General features: G+C 39.3%; 1 protein-coding gene and 1 non-coding gene across 3 annotated transcripts in view; both read left to right on the top strand.

Moving 5' to 3' along the window:
- GALNTL6 (polypeptide N-acetylgalactosaminyltransferase like 6) overlaps positions 1-14,555 on the top strand; it is a 1,391,757-nt gene that overhangs the window by 619,233 nt on the left and 757,969 nt on the right. The gene's annotated exons all lie outside the window — the stretch shown is intronic.
- LOC139039550 (U6 spliceosomal RNA) lies at positions 13,434-13,540 on the top strand. The gene has a single exon (XR_011492890.1). It is a non-coding gene; the product is annotated as a U6 spliceosomal RNA (small nuclear RNA).

The following is a 14,555-nucleotide window of genomic DNA, read 5'->3' as shown; positions in this document are numbered from 1 at the left end:
ATTTTACATAATAAGACACTAACATTAAGTGCATATAAACATTCAGAGATGACAGTCAACAAAAATGCATGTGTGCTGGTTTTCTGTCAGATAGTCCACGAGACTGCAAGATGAGCAATTTTTATGTCTCAGATTTATTGAGCACCAGTCATGCTAAATCAATCTTGAAATTGTTTAGATTTATCATTCAGATTTTAAGTTAAAAGATAATTACATTGTAAAGTCAAAATATAATATTAAAAGCTAATAAGTAGCAGGAACTGGGAAAATCTTATAAAATTCAATTGCATTCTTTTCTATTTAGAAATTTCTTATCATCTGCTATAGAATTGAAAGAAAGAATATTGATTTCTGATATTTGCATGTCATGCCATATAATGACAGTTCTGTTTTAGTGATTATTTAGCATTTGGCACTAAAAGTGTTTCCAGAGTATAGAGGGATACTGTTTTCTGGGGCATGAATATGAATGTAGAATAGTTGTATGTTATCAGTATCAGAGGAAAACCAGCATAGCAATTTCTGGAGTTGTCCCTTATTCACTAAGTTATGTCCAACTCTTTGTGACCCCATGGACTACAGCACACCAGGCTCCTCTGTCCTTCTCTATCTCCTGGAATTTGCTCAAGTTAATATCCATTAAGTCCATAATGTCATCCAACCATCTTATCCTCTGTTGTCCCTTTCTCCTCCCGCCTTCAATGTTCCTCAACATCAGGGTCTAAAGAGTATGTTTTGTAAATTCTAAAACACAAAATCAAGTCATAAAAAAGTCTATTTGTATTCATAAAATAAGAGTCCTACTAATCAATGGCAGAATATGCTTGAATATAATCTGTCTTGGAACACAAAGCACTCCTAGGATTTCTCATCCTCTTTCTTGTTCAGTTGTTGAGTTGTGTCTGCCTCTCTGCGACCACATGGACTGCAGCATGCCAGGCTTCCCTGTCCTTCAGTATCTCCCAGTCTTTACTCAAACTCATGTGCATTGAGTTAGTGATGCCATCCAACCATCTCATCCTCTGCCATCCCCTTCTCCTCCTGCCCTCAGTCTTTCCCAGTATCAGGGTCTTTTCCAATGAGACAGCTCTTCACATCAGGTGACCAAAGTATTTGAAACTTCAGTTTTAGCATCAGTTCTTTCAATGAATATTCAGAATTGATTTCCTTTAGGATTGACTGGTTTTATCCCCTTGCAGTCCAAGAGACTCTTGAGAGTCTTCTTCAACACCACAGTTCAAAAATACCAATTCTGGCTAATTCATTTCAATGTATGACAAAAACCACTGCAATGTTGTAAAGTAATTAGCCTCCAACTAATAAAAATAAATGAAAAAAAAAAAACATGAAAGGAAAGAGTGACTCAAAAAAAAAATACCAATTCTTTAGCACACAACCTTCTTTATGATCCAACTCTCACATCCATACGTGACTACTGGAGAAAGCATAGCTGTGATTATAAGAACCTTTGTTGGCCAAGTGATGTCTCTGCTTTTAAATATGCTATCTGGGTTTGTCATAGCTTTCCTTCCAAGGAGCAAGTCTCTCTCTTTCTCTTTCCTTTAAATTAAAAATACAGTCTCACATGACATAAATGTCTAAGTAATCTAAGGACATATCTGACAAATTAATGAGAGGTATATGTCCTTGCTGAGCGCCATCTTTATTGTAAAATTCAGACTAGCATCTTTTTGCTCTCTTTTCTTCTATAGAGCAAGTGAATAAGCCCTCCAGCTTTTGGGATTTTTCCTGAGGGTTACAAATGCTCATGAGGATCACGGCCCTCATGATGACCATTGGAATGCTTTCTTTATCCTGGTAGAGACAAATTATTTTAAGTAGACACTTATTTTGCAGATGAGGATAAAAGGTCTTGGCATACTATAAAGGCATACTATAAAGGCATACAATTCTTGATGAATTGTTTCATGAATTTGTCTTTATATGACTGGCCCTAGAAGATTCAAGCTGGTTTTAGAAAAGGCAGAAGAACCAGAGATCAAATTGCCAAAATCTGCTGGATCATCAAGAAAGCAAGAGAGTTCCAGAAAAACATCAATAAACATTCTGCTTTATTGACTATGCCAAAGCCTTTGACTGTGTGGATCACAACAAACTGTGGAAAATTCTGAAAGAGATGGAAATACCATAACACCTGACCTGCCTCTTGAGAAATCTGTATGCAGGTCAGGAAGCAACAGTTAGAACTGATCATGGAACAACAGACTGGTTCCAAACAGGAAAAGGAGTATGTCAAGGCTGTATATTGTCACCCTGCTTATTTAACTTATATGCAGAGTACATCATGAGAAGCGCTGGGCTGGAGGAAGCACAAGCTGGAATCAAGATTGCAGGAAGGAATATCAATAGCCTCAGATATGCAGATGACACCATCCTTATGGCATAAAGTGAAGAAAAACTAAAAAGCCTCTTGATGAAAGTGAAAGAGAGTGAGAAAGTTGGCTTAAAGCTCAGCGTTCAGAAAACTAGATCATGGCATCCGGTCCCATCACGTCATGGCAAATAAATGGGGAAACAGTGAAAATAATGGCAGACTTGATTCTTTTAGGCTCCAAAATCACTGCAAATGGTGACTGCAGCCATGAAATTAAGACACTTACTCCTTGGCAGGAAAGTTATGACCAACCTAGACAGCATATAAAAAGCAGAGACATTACTTTGCCAACAAAGGTCTGTCTAGTCAAGGTTATGGTTTTCCCAGTGGTCATGTATGGATGTGAAAGACGGACGGTGAAGAAAGCTGAGCACTGAAGAATTGATGCTTTTGAACTGTGGTGTTGGAGAAGACTCTGGAGAGAGTCCCTTGGACTGCAAGGAGATCCAACCAGTCCATCTTAAAGGAGATCAGTCCTTTTTCACTGGAAGGACTCATGTTGAAGCTAAAACTCCAATTCTTGGGCCACCTGATGCAAAGAGCCGACTCATTTGAAAAGACCCTGATGCTGGGAAAGATCGAGGGCAGGAGGAGAAGGGGACAACAGAGGATGAGATGGCTGGATGGCATCACCAACTCAGTGGACATGAGTTTGGTTAAACTCTGGGAATTGGTGATGGACAGGGAGGCCTGGCATGCTGAGGTTTATGGGGTTGCAAAGAGTTGGACTCGATTGAGGGACTGAACTGAACTGAACTGAGAAGGTTCAGAACTTTGGGGGTTACATTCATCTGTCTTCTAAATAAACTCATAATATATCAGATTTGGTGAAATTTATTTCAGTTCACTTTGAGTAAAACATATCTAACTGAATAAAAATAAATTTGCTGAGACTTTCATACTAATAGGCATTTTATGTAGTGTTAATTAAAAACTGTTTTTAAAATGTTCTAACATAGAATTTGAGACTAGAGTGTCAGAATGGACCAGTTCTAGATGAATTTTGAGCACCAAAAATAAGTATTTTGGAAAACGTGTAATAGAATGAAGAGGCACACCTAAATTCGATTGTCTTAGTTGGGCTGTAGTTAGGTACCAAATGTTAAAGCATATTTCACAGTTGAAAATTTTTATTATTGCTTTCTTTTTTCTTTATCACTTAAAATATTCTGTGTATTTAAGTAAATGAAATAAATTAAAAATAATGTAACTCCTGTGAGATTTTAAAAATGCCATATGGAAAATTTAGTCCATTTGGGATTTATAAGTATTTATATTTCCTCTATTCTTTGGTTTTAAGCACTTAAAATTATTTTCATTCATTCAAAAAATTATACATCTCATCTAATTGTCATTTTTCTAACTAGCATTTTGCTCTTTTACAGTTGTATTCTCTTCTTAATGTTAGTTTAAAGTGTATGAGATTGTCATTGTAGAACATTAATGTCATCTTTTCTAGAACATTAATACATAATTTGTAAATCATTGTCAATTAATTGAACATTGTCATTTTTTTGTAGAACATTAATATATAATTTAATGTATTTCCACCTTCATAGGGAACCATCTTAAAACCTCTCTCTGAACTGAACAATTACTTCGGGCTCATATTTTAAACCAGGCCTTCTAAAGACAGGGAAGGGCAGTTCCCAGCCTCAGGTGGTGGGTGTGGGTAAGCCCCTCTGGCTTTCCGGTTGCTTTATCTGGATGAAAACTGCAGTGAATTAATATAGGTTTGGCAAAGAATAGGATGCTTCTTTTCAAAGCAAAACTGTTACAGCTCACTGATGTCACAAAGCATGACTTCCTCAAGAAAAAATAAATTGCACAATCCATTTTATGGCAGATTAAATCCCATTTATTTTCCTCGCAGACAGCTGTTTTGAGTAGGATTGTCACTCATTTGAAACCATTTTCTGGATCCTGGGCTTCAGGTCTTGGGTAGGCATGACATTCTCTGATGAAATAAAAGCTCATATTGTATGATTATTCCCCTTGTCAGCAAACATCAGCTAGTGAGCTTTAATAATTTTTTTTTAAGTTTGGTATTTCAAAGTTATTTTTTGATATCTCAATATCCCTCTGCTCTTAATTTAAAAAGAAATGCTCAATGCATTGACACAGTGCAATAAAACTGAATTCCTTCTTTACCTTGACTTACAAACAGTTCCTTAGAAAATTATCAGTCTCTCATCACTCAAGGTTTTTGATGAGGTGGCAAGTTTTAGACATCAAATGCATCAGTATATACGAAACACATTTTAACAAAATTCTGTAATAAAAATTAAATCATTTATGTCCACTAAGGAACTACTCCACAGTGTTGTTGTTCATTCAGTCAGACTCTTTGCGACCCAATGGACTGCAGCACACCAGGCTTCCCTGTCCTTCACTGTCTCCCAAAGTTTGCTCAAATTCATCTCCACTGAGTTGGTGATGCCATCCAACCATCTCATCCTCTGTCGCCCCCTTCTCCTCCTGCACTCAAGAGTCTTTACAGTGAGTTGGTGAGTCTTTTACAGTAAGTCAGTCTTTGAATCAGGTAGCCAAAATATTGGTGCTTCAGCTTCAGCCTCAGTCCTTCCAATGACTATTCAGTTTGTTTCTCTTAGGATGGACTGATTTGATCTCCTTGCTGTCCAAAGGGCCCTCCAGAGTCCTCTCCAGCACCCCGGTTTGAAAGCATCAATTCTTCAGCACTCACCCTTCTTTGTGGTCCAGCTCTCTCATCCATACATGACTACTGGAGAAACCGTAGCTCTGACTAGACGGTTGTTGGGAAAGTGATGTCTCTGCTTTTTAATACCCTGTCTAGTTTTGTCATAGCTTTTCTTCCAAGGAGCCAAGTGTCTTTTAATTTCAGACTGCAGGTAGATCTTTGAGATGAAAGAAATGGCAGGGCATCTGGCACTTTTATCTAAAACTTTACAAAGTTTTAAACATCTAAGTTTTATAGATGAGTAAATGGAGACAGGGAGGTGACATCCTAGGTCACACATGAGGGCAGCTTTATATGCAGACATAAATGCTACCTTAACCTCAAATGGATAACGTTTCTGCTTAGGAAGCCTGGCTTCCTCTCCTCTGTAGTTTTCTCATATGTCTAATTCTGAGAAACTAGAACCATTCTGATAAGTACCTGTAATTTGATACAGCTGTGTTACAGTTACATAGACACTCTAGATAATTGAATCTAATTTATTAGCCATTTTCACCTTAGGTTCAGGGTCATAATAAAAACCATTTCACTGTGTACACACACAGAGTAGAATGGAGAATTTCTGAGGAAAAAAAAAGTGACTTGGATGCACAAATTCCAGTATCCAAAAGGCCTTATACCCTTGCTAGGGGTGGAGGGTGGGGAGCAATCAGGTCTTTCCTCCTGGAGAAAAGAGTGTTTCTAACCCTGAGAGGGTCAAAGAGTGATAACACATCTTAAAACATATGCTTAATGTTGCTTCTCAGGCTGATTCATAGTAGAATTTATTGAGGTAAGTGAATGGGCTCTAGGCTGGCCCCTTGTAGATCATCTAAGTCTGTTTTCTCTTTGGATGTATTGTTGCGGATTTAGTCTGCCTCACTTCACAGAAAGTAGGATACACTTGAAATTGCTGCAGGGGAGGGAGGGGCACACTGGTGTAAAATATTCCAGAAAGTGAGAGTCTTTCTGGGACTGAGAAGCTGGTGGGGGGGGGGGGGGGCAGGGTAGGGGTAGGGGTAGGGATGCCTGAGCAAATATCTGGTATCGGATTGAGTACTAATGCAAACATCCTTATTTTTTCATTTTTTCCTGTTTTATCTCCTAAAGCTGTATGTGGAATATGTATCCACACGCCACCAAAAAAACTAGTGGCTGCCTCAATAGCCCAGAAAACTCTGACCCCTACATTGTAGTGGGACAGTGACCCAAGGAACCTTAATTTTACACCTTGAATAAACTTGAACTCTGTAACTTATCATTTTGACTTTGCATATTTCTACAGGATAAATTGGGCTTCCCAGGTGGCACTAGTGGTAAAGAATTTGCTTGCCAGTTCAGGAGACAAAAGAGACACAGGTTAGATCTCTGGATTGGGAAGATCCCCTGGAGGAGGGCATGGCAACCCACTCCAGTATTCTTGCCTGAAAAATCCCATGGACAGAGGAGCCTGGTGGGCTACAGTCCAAAGGGTGGCAGAGTCAGACATGACTGAAGTGACTTAGTACAAGCATGCAGGATAAATTAAGGCCACTGCCAACCTCATGGAGATATACCACAGGTTTGAAATAACATTTAAGCAATTGATTTCTTTCCGATTGGGTATATTTTCTTTTTATTTTAGTCTCGTTCACTTGAAACACTTAGAAAATAAATGAAAGGTTCTGTGGAGAAAAGCTATTTATTTATTTTATAGTATTGAGGATTATAAAATCATGGAGTCATTGGGACAGATAGAAATATAGCAAGCAGTTAACAGCCTATGTATTGAGTCTTGAATCCAAGTCTCATCTCTGCCACTTCAGTTTTAGGGACCTTAGAAAGGATTGATGTAACCCTAGATTATAGAAACATCAAGCTATGATTTCACTATTTTTTCCCTTTCAAAATAAAAATTTATCTCTAAACTGAAAGGTTTGGAAAAATAAGTCACTTGCTATAGAGAGGAAGATAGCAGGAAAATCCATGACCGCTTCAGATAAGCTCAAGCTTGAAGGGCTAAATGATCGCCATGAGCTTGGAGAAATTACAAAATTTATCTTTTAACCGAGAATGATCTCCATGAAATGATGATGAATCAAATAACTTCCCAAGACTGCAGTCTGATACACATCGAGTTTATATCTGTAAAAAGGCACATTTCAGGTTCCAAAGTTCAGTGAACTTGCTTATGATTTTTTGGAAAAGTGTTTTGTTTTTTTTTAAAGGAATTGCATCCATGCTTCTTAAGTAACACTACTAGGCACTAGTGTTACTTAAAAGCTGGAGAACACTCTTGAGAGTCCCTTGAACTTCAAGGAGATCAAACCAGTCAATCCTAAAGGAAATCAACCCTGAAGCTCCAATACTTTGGCCACCTGATGCAAAGAACTGACTCATTGGAAAAGACCCTGATGCTGGGGAAGATTGATGGCAGGAGGAGAAGGGGATGACAGAGGACGAGATGGTTGGATGGCATCACCGACTCAGTGGACGTGAGTTTGAGCAAGCCCTGGGAGACAGTGAAGACAGAAGCCTCCTGCAACCCATGTGGTTACAAAGAGTCAGACATGACTTAGTGACTGAGCAACACTGCAGTAGTAATACGCAAGGTAGCAGGAAGCACTAGTAGTCAACACAAGTCAGTTAAATGTCAGCCAAACTTCATCCCTGGATGGGAGAAGGGTATGACTTCCAAGTTCAGACTCTCTTAGGCCTGGGACTTTCACCCTAAGCCAAGGAGTGACCATAATTTAATATGCCCTCAAGAAATCAAACTGCCTTGCCCCCTTGGCTCCCTCGTATAGCAGATGGCTTTCATAGGCCACTCTTTCAAACATCTGAGTTTGCCTCAATAGCATGACGCTGAGCAGCCTATAGGTGCATTCACCTGCTAAACCACTTTGTCACACACACTTCTCTAGGAAACGTGAGACATACATGAGTAATGGTGTCTCCACTGAAATAGAAGCCAGGCTGAATAGGAGATGTCCTAATAAGATAACTCTTGGTGTTCTGCTAAGCTCCCTGGAATCCCTGAAACTCATTTTTGCTGGCCATAGTCTAAATTTATGTTTTCCTTTACTTGAGGTCGCTATGCCTCAGTATGAAGCCCTAAAGAGACCCAGACAGCTTGGCAATCCTGGCATCCTACCTAAGACCATAGGTGGTATGATCATCTTGTAAATTGCCATAGGTCCCTCATTGCATAAAAATTTATGAATCAAAAGGAGAAGTCATTCTGATGGGCAAAGATTCAGGGAAGTATAAACCAGACCTTCCTTCATTTATCTGTAGCTGGTTAGTAGCAGTCAGTCAGCCTAATGGGAAACACTGAAAGTTCATCAGTGATGTTTTCTTAGCCAAACAATTTCTTCCCGCAGAAACACTTTTTTTTTTATTACATTGCTATAGTTTATTTTAATTTTATTTTTTGCAGGGCATTATATTTTTTTTAAATGGGACTGATAAATAAGGTGCCCTTAATGATGACAACCTTGAGTTTAACCATCTAATATTCTGGAAACTGCATGCTTATCTGCAGTGACATGATGATTTCAATAGTGTAGAGTATAGTTTGAAGGCAGGAGGAGAAGGGGACAACAGAGGATGAGATGGTTGGATGGCATCACTGACTCAGTGGACATGAGTTTGAGCAAGCTCTGGGAGTTGGTGATGGACAGGGAAGCCTGGCGTGCTGCAGTCCATGTGGTCACAAAGAGTCGGATACAACTGAGCTACTGAACTGAACTGATCTGATCAGAAAGTATAGTTAATCAAATAAGGCCACATTGACTAGAGATCAGGGAACTGATGAATGATTCCAAAAATTGTATCATCCAACATGGAGGAACCATGAAGGAGACTCCATTTAGGAAAACGAGGGGTCTGAAATCAAAAAGACTATTGCACTTGACTTTATAACTGACTTTGGAACTGTCTGTGATTTCACTGCTCATGGTAAAAATTGTAAAATAATACTCATTGGTAGAACTTGAAAGAGAATAGCCATGAATACTTTCAATGAATATGTGATTCCTTCATATCAGACCATTGACCCAAAAGCACATCTGCTGTGTGTAATTATTCAGATCAAACTCAGGTATCACAGACTGAACTCTTCTGTAGGCCAGAGGCAGTTTCTTTCAAGCCCTGAATAGAAGGCTGCATTCAATATTTTCAGCTTGTTCCCTAATTGTCTTTCTCTGTCTCTCCTTATCTTTGAAAGGAATGAACCTACTCCATGGTTTCATGTTTAGACACCTGATCATTAAGGGTAGTGTGTAACATAATTCAGCAAATGAATATAGCATGTCAAATGTATGTTTCAAGTTTTCGGAATGCTGGCTGCTTAATATCCATGTCGGGCATGGTCCTCTTCCTCTGTCCTTGTCTTGCCATAATAAAAAATTAAAACAAGGGGGATTCAAGAGGGAGGGGACATGTGTATACCTTTGGTCAATTCATGTTGATGTAGGACAGAAATCAAACCAATATTGCAAACCAATCATCAATCAATTTAAAAAAACAAAAGAGCAGAAATCTCACTCAGGCAGGATTTATTAAACAAGTGACATGAAAAAATACACTCTCCAGATGTGAGAGTGGACTAACCCCATCGGAGGGGCCCCACACCTTTAAGGTGTTTTTTTTTTTTTTATATCCTTGTTCCCTCCCCCAAGCAGTCAGGAGTCCAGTGTGTTTCACCCCATGTCAAAGAGCGTGTGAATGCAAGACCAATTAGGGGAAGGGGTTTGTTGGGCATGTCATTCCTGCCAAAGCTCCAGGCTGTAGATTTTCCCTTTGTTCTGTTTTTTTTTTTTTTTTCTTTGCAGGCTTTTTAATTTCTTTGTCTCCCTTTTAGCTGAAGATTTTTAACCACAATTTTGGACTCTTTACCTACCATCTCTAAAATTTGTTGTTACCTCTTTGAGAATTAAAAAAGGGTTATCTTGCTAATTTTAGGGTAAACTCTGAGTCTGTACTACAGAATAGTTAATATTTTATGGTAAATTCAAATCCCTTAACAATATAGGTTGAGCTTCTGAGATGATTTGGCCTGGGTGAAGGCTCTTTCCTGGTGAGAGATGTTAATTACAGGGCATCACTGGTAACAGATACAGTGATTGATCTGTTCAATTCCTTTAAGCCCCTGTCCCTTTTAGGATCAGAGAAGAGCTGTAAGGGAGCTGAAATCCACCATGCCCAGTAAGAAAGCTATCCCGTGCTCTCACATCACTGCTGAGTTTCATTCCTCCTGGTGTTACGGAGATGCTTGCAGATTATGGTTCTACACTTGGGCTAAAAATGGACCCTAGGTTAAGCTGTTGCCAAGACATTGCATGGTGAATAATATCAACATCTTCTTTTCATTTTCAGGGTCAGCAAGTGAGGTTAATTCTTTTATTTTATCAACAGTGAGTCAGAAGAGGCAGAAAATGGGGCACGGTGTCTAAGGAAGGGCGCTGGGCTGTGTTCCATTAATAACAAGCTAGTCACATCAGCCAGTGTCTCCTCCTTCCCTTCTCTGTCATGAGAGGGCCTGGTGAAGTAGGTGCTTTGGGCATGGTTGTAGGTGTGTGTCGTGGCTTTAGTTTTACTGATGTTGTCACCAAGAACAAGCTATTTATCTCACTTGTCATGTACTCATTGGGAGGTTGAGTTTCTGCATATAAAGCAATTAGAACTTTGATGGGTATAAACTGGGCACTTAATAATTTAGGCTGTTATTGTCTTCTCTCAGTGTTGAAATTGAACTAGATGGCTACTGATTCTATCTCCAACAGTTTGGGGCACAGAATTAATATCTTTGCTTCAGAGATGATTAAAACATGTTTAAACAAGTAATTATTTCTTTACTTTAAAGCTATAAACTTAGAATAGTTGCAACACATTGGTAGAAAAATTACCTAAACCTCAACAAGGGACAAACACACTATCTTTAGGGATTTCTGGGCTCCCTGAGTTTTCATCAGGCTGATTCTGAAGCTGTATAGCTACCACTGAAAATTGTAATTCTGAGAAATACAGAGTCTAAGGAGCTCCTCATATGAGATTTGGATAATTAAAGTAAATTAGTTATTTTAGAAGTTAATTATTTATTCTGATTAAATAAATCTAGGAAATGGAGTAGTTTAATTCAAGTTTTTATTGCTATACAGTTGTGTCCAACTGTGCAACCCATGGGCTGCAGCACACCAGGCTTCCCTGTCCTTCACTATCTCCTGGAGTTTGCACAGACTCATGCCCGCTGAGTTGATGCTGCCATCCAACCATCTCATTCTTGTTGCCCCCTTCTCCTCCCGCCTTCAATCTTTGTCAGCATCCAGATCTTTTCCAACGAGTCTTCACATCAGGTGTCGAAAGTATTGGAGTTTCAACTTCAGAATCAGAACTTCCAATGAATATTCAGGGTTGATTTCCTTTAGGATGGACTAGATTGATCTCCTTACACTCCTAGCGACTCTTGGTTGCATTGTAGTTAGGATTCCGGGCTTTTACTATCATGATCTGGGGTGATTCAATACCTGACTAGAGAACTGAGATCCCTCAAACCACATGCACAACCAAAAAAAAAAAAAAAAAAAATCCACTCAAAGTACCTCTAATTAACTTATTGAAATGCACCTTCTGACTTATTCTGTCTCCAGGTTTGTCCTACTGAAATCCATCACTCATTATCAAAATGACTTTTATTACCACCAAAACTTTGCCAATCACTATTTTTAAAACTCTCCTTCGCTTTCTGGGGGCCCCACCCTCGCCTGCCCCTTGGAGTCCACTCTTCCTCAAGAGGCTCTGAGTTCTTGACATCTCTACTCACCTTCTTTGAACTCCCTCTTCCAGTCGTTGCCATTGAAAAACCAAAATAGCAGGTTTTCCCTCCACACAGTGTATGTTAGTCACCTCTGATATGTTTTCAGTCCTATTTTTTTGACCTGAAATGTATCTCCATAAAACGTCCCTTGCTTCTGTGTCCCGATTTTGACTAATCCTTTAAGACTAATATGACACCTTCAGCCCACTTGCCTTGAAACCCTCCCACATCAGGCTGGGCCACTTACTGTTACTGGCCAAAATCTTGGCTTTCTCTGCACATCGAAGCTGAATAAAAAACATGGAGGAGAATTTGGAGGAAACAGAAAGGTGGCTTTAATTCCCAGCTGGTTGAGAGGGGAACAGTAGGTTCATGCCTCAAGAACTGTCCCCACTCCATGAGGAGCCTCGGGGCTTAGATAAGATGAGGGCTCCCAATCAGGAGTAGTGATGAGGAACAAAGGTGTGAGAATCCTGTATTCTTCTTTCTCTTGCATTGTTTCAAAAACAGTCATAGACTGGTGTCAATAACCAGGAATTGAGTCTAACTGTCCAGTGGCCCTGCCCTTTCTTTCAGATATGTAAAAAGAGAAAAATACAAGAGATGGTTTGCAGAGAGAGTGCTATAAAGGTGAGCGCTAGATACAGGATGTAATTAGCATAGAGTTGGAGTCACTGGACTTCCCAGGTAAAGAATCTGCCTGCAATGCAGGAGACCCAGGTCTTATTCCTGGGTTGGGAAGATGCCCTGGAGGAGGAAATGGCAACCCACTGCAGCATTGTTGCCTGGAGAATCCCATGGACAGAGGAGCCGGGTGGGCTACAGTCCATGGGGCCACAAAGAGTCAAATGTGACTAACACTTCCAAAGGATAATAGGTGCAAAATGTAGCTCGTGCAGAGTTAGGGGGAAGAAAAGCAAATTTAGTTACAGATTACAGATTAGGAAGTGTTAAAGTAAAAACTATGAATGTTCAGGCCTGCTCTCTGTTCTATCTTTTTTGTTCTCAGGAAAGGGAAAGAAAACTCCTTCCTCTTTTTCCTTTTCACTGTAACATTACTATTTGAGAGGCCTAGAAAGGATTACTTTAAAACAATCAACAGCTTCAAAATCCTGTGACTCAATTTTCCCAGCAGTAAAATGAAGATAATAGTACCCATTTCATTGAGGTCTGAAGGATTAAAGCAAATACATTAAAGTTGAGGTCTGAAGGATTAAAGCAAATACATTTAAAGTACTTAGTGCTTGGCACAGAGAAGCCCATAAGCCTGTTGGCACTTCCCTTTAAGCGAAATTCCTCTTTACTGTTGCAATTTTTCTCCATTAATATCATTTCAATTTCCACATTATTTGTATGTACATTTCTGTCTATCCCCACTACAGACTGGTGAGCTCCTTGAAGGTGGGGATTATCATGTTTATTTTTTTATGTCTGAGTCTAGGTCACAGTCATAAAAGCTTTATCGATTGGACCAACCTGTGTATTCATTCATACGCTTATCCCTGGGAAAAGAAACCATTCTTGTCTTCAAAAGTAAACATATGGTGCTCGCTTCGGCAGCACACATACTAAAATTGGAACAATACAGAGAAGATTAGCATGGCCCCTGCACAAGGATGACATGCAAATTTGTGAAGCATTACATGTTTTTATAAAATTTAGAAAGATGGTAACGATAACCCTATATGCAGGACAGAAAAAGAGACACAGATGTACAGAACAGAATTTTGGACTCTATGGGAGAAGGCGAGGGTGGGATGATCTGAGAGAATAGCATTGAAACATGTATATTATCAAGGGTTAAACAGATCACCAGCCCAGGTTGGATGCATGAGACAAGTGCTCAGGGCTGGTGCACTGGGAAGACCCAGAGGGATGGGATGGGGAGGGAGGCGGGAGGGGGGTTCAGGATGGGGAACACATGTAAATCCATGGCTGATTCATGTCAATGTATGGCAAAAACCACTACAATATTGTAAAGTAATTAGCTTCCAACTAATAAAAAATAAAGGAAAAAAAATAAAATTTAGGAGTGGAAGGAAAGACAAAAAAAAAAGTAAACATATGAAAAATAGGTTCAGCTATTAGTAGAATTTATGTCTTCACCCCCTTTAGCTTATTAAAATGATCGAGAGATTCCACAAAATAGAAAACTTTGCCACTTCATATAACAATATTTGTTAAAGATAATGGAGCTTCCAACGACAAAATGCTTCTTTGCAACAGTTATCGCCAAAACTAACAAGCTCATGACTTACGAAGTTATTTAGAGAGTTTGTAAGTAATTTAAGATATGGTATTAATTATTTTGGGCTTGCCTGGTGGCTCAGTGGTAAAGAATCTGCCTGCCACACAGGAGACTCGTGTTCAGTCCCTGGGTTGGGGAGATTCACTGGAGAAGGAAATGCAACCCATTCTGGTATCCTTATCTGGGAAATCCCATGGACATAGTGCTACAAGTTATAAGGTGTCCTATATAACATTTTAAAATTGTGAAAACTATTAGTATGCTTATGGTCTCTGTCCTCACATTGGACAGTCAGCTCTGAGGGCAGATTCAGGTTTGTCACACTACATCCCAATGGCTGAAATACAGAGAAGAGGATTCTTAATTAACATTTGCTAAATAAATTAGTATATCATGGATGAAAAAGCCCCCCTTCATT

This window comes from Odocoileus virginianus, chromosome 18, assembly GCF_023699985.2.
Source record: "Odocoileus virginianus isolate 20LAN1187 ecotype Illinois chromosome 18, Ovbor_1.2, whole genome shotgun sequence".
In the NCBI taxonomy this organism is placed as follows: Eukaryota; Metazoa; Chordata; class Mammalia; order Artiodactyla; family Cervidae; genus Odocoileus; species Odocoileus virginianus.
Note: the sequence above shows the minus strand (reverse complement) of the source record. Positions and strands in the feature narration are given on the sequence as shown.